Source organism: Empidonax traillii, unplaced genomic scaffold, assembly GCF_003031625.1.
Source record: "Empidonax traillii isolate 1590-97213 ecotype Southwest subspecies unplaced genomic scaffold, ASM303162v1 scaffold1211:size273671, whole genome shotgun sequence".
NCBI classification, from domain to species: Eukaryota; Metazoa; Chordata; class Aves; order Passeriformes; family Tyrannidae; genus Empidonax; species Empidonax traillii.
Window position 1 is genome coordinate 1 of NW_020956404.1, and position 2,523 is coordinate 2,523.

Here is a 2,523-nt window from a genome sequence, read left to right on the forward strand (position 1 = left end):
CTTTGTCAAAATACCTTTTTGTGTCTGTGAAGTAACTGTCAAGAGTTACAAGTGATCTCCGGAGCATCAGCTGTGCGCTTACTGTGGTGAACTTCACAGCGATGCCCTGTGACTCAGCAGTGCTGATGTGCTACCAAAAAATAATGGTACTTCCTGTTAATACAGCTGGGTTCATCAGGGAGTGCTGGACACCAAATCCATGGCTGTGCAACTGTGTCATTCCAGTGGACCTTGCAGCTGTTTTTACCACGTGAACAATGAACAGAAGGTATTTGATGAATTTGTGGCATCACTGTCAGCCTTGGGGAACTCAAATGAGAAGCTAATAACTGAAGTTATTATTGTAACATTGACATTTGCAATACAGTCTGATAGTGCACATTGTGGCTTCAGTGAAATCACATGTCCCCTGTTTGGAAATCTTCAGAGTGACTGTCACTGGTGTGAGCAGAGATTAGTCCTGGGTGACAGCTCCAGTGGGATCAGGGTTCACAGCGAGGGAAGGTATTTACTGTGAAAACACCAAGTGTGTGATTTGAGGGATTTGTGCTTTGATGTCACATGCTTAGATATTTTTCTATGTTCAGTCACCGTGCAGGAAAAAAAAGGCCCCCAAATAATTGTTAAAAAGCCAAAATAAACAAACAAAACAAAAAAGGGCACTTTTTGATGGCAGTTGGTGGATTGGTCTGTCCTGGGTGATACCTGCTTGGCTAAAGGGTTCAGTGACCTGTGCACCTGTGACTCCTCACAAATCCAAATACCTGGTTCTAATAAACTACTTAGAGAGGAGACTTTAAGCTGAAACAAGATAAATTATCAATGCAACTGTGAGATACAAGTCGTCTCTCGCAGTTTTGCAGAGTGATCACAGAGAAGGGTAATCTCTACACACAGGAAGATGATTGTGCTGGCAGGAACATAAATACATACATAATGTATGTACCTACATAAATAGAAGTAATAACAGTAGATATACTGGAGCATGTAGAATTAATTAAAATTTTGCACAGTACTAGTGGCAGGCATCTGAAATTATCAGTACTTTGCTTGACTTTCTGCTTTAGGGTGGCCATGAAACTGAGGTACAAGTTGTGGTTTTTACACTGCTCAGTTGTTATTGTCCATGTGACTTGACCACATCCATAGGTTTAGATAAAGCTCTTTTTTATCCTCCTAGAAAAATATATACTAACCACAAATGTTTAGATTTTAATTTTTAAAAATGTCAGTGGAAATGTTAAATAATTTCAAGAAATATTTCAGTAGATATTGACAGTATTAATTATCACAGCTTAGAGCATTTATCAGAAAAGACCACAAATGTAATTTGTAAAAAATTACAAGCAAAAATAAAGATATAAATTATTTTTTATCCCTGAATAACATCCACCTGAGATTATGGGCTAAATGCAGTACTTGTCAGTGCTGAACAGCAAATTCAGAGCAGAACAAGGAATTCTGAATGATTAAACTTGGGGCAGTATTAAATAAAACGTTAGAAGAGGCAAATGTTAATTATGCTGGCCTTCTGATAGCCTGGATGTGTCAGCCTATTAAATGGTAATTGGGAAAACAAAAAAAAAGGAGAAAAATACTGTTTGGTAATTGGGAAAAAAAGGAGAAAAAATACTGTTTGGAACTTTAATTGGAAAAAATAAGGGTCTGGGAAAACGTAACAGCAAGCTGAAGGAAAAGAAAACCTAATTAACCTTCCCTTTTCTGGGTCCCTCACAGGAGATAACCCTTCTGTGTTCCTGCTTTCCTGGAGGATGCCGCTCCATGAGACACCTGCACATCTCCCGGACCCGCCTCTCCACAGGTACCAACGACGGCGTCAGCTCCTGCTGATGAGCTGTGAGGGGAAATTCAGCCCCTGATCCCGCTGACCGCATCCCTCCCATCCCAGGGCAGGTCCGAGCGCAGGCACGGCTCCTCCGGCCATCAGGCCATGAGTGTCCCTCCCCGGGCGGTGACACCCCGTGCTCTGACACCCCTGAGCGGTGACACCCTCGGGCAGTGACACCCCCGCTCTGCCACCCCCCGCCGTCACCGCGGGCGCCCCAAATGGCGGCGGCTCCTACAACCCCGCCGTCAGACGCCGTGGGGCGGGGCCTCCCAGAGGAAGCCAATCAGAAAGCGGCGATCTGCGTTCGGTCACGCCCCTAGTCCGCTTTCACCAATCACCTTTCGGTGCGTCACCAGGGAGGGAAGATGGCGGGCGGAGCAGCCAATGGGGTGGCGGGGAGGGCGCGGGAGGCGGGGCTTGCGAGGCGCGCACGCGGCGATGGCGCGATGGCTGGAGCGGCTCTGAGGGAGAGGGACGGGGACCCCCTGGAGAGACCGGGATAGGGATCCCGGGTAAGGAACACTGGGCACACCGGGAGAGGGACCCTCTGGAGAGACCGGGATAGGGATCCTGGGTGAGGAACACTGGAGTCACCTGGACAGGGACCCTCTGGAGAGACCGGGATAGGGATCCCGGGTAAGGAACACTGGGCACACCGGGAGAGGGACCCTCTG

At 47.1% G+C, this 2,523-nt stretch overlaps 1 protein-coding gene across 2 annotated transcripts in view; it reads left to right on the forward strand.

Moving 5' to 3' along the window:
- Window positions 1-2,272: 2,272 nt before the first annotated feature.
- Window positions 2,273-2,523, forward strand: part of WDR89 (WD repeat domain 89) — a 19,761-nt gene continuing 19,510 nt past the window's right edge. Inside the window, exon 1 of one of the 2 annotated variants that reach the window (XM_027905815.1) lies at window positions 2,273-2,359. The gene's annotated coding sequence lies outside the window, so the exon portion shown is untranslated. Of the gene's footprint in view, window positions 2,362-2,523 lie in introns of both variants that reach the window. The other variant, XM_027905816.1, reaches the window with a different exon arrangement.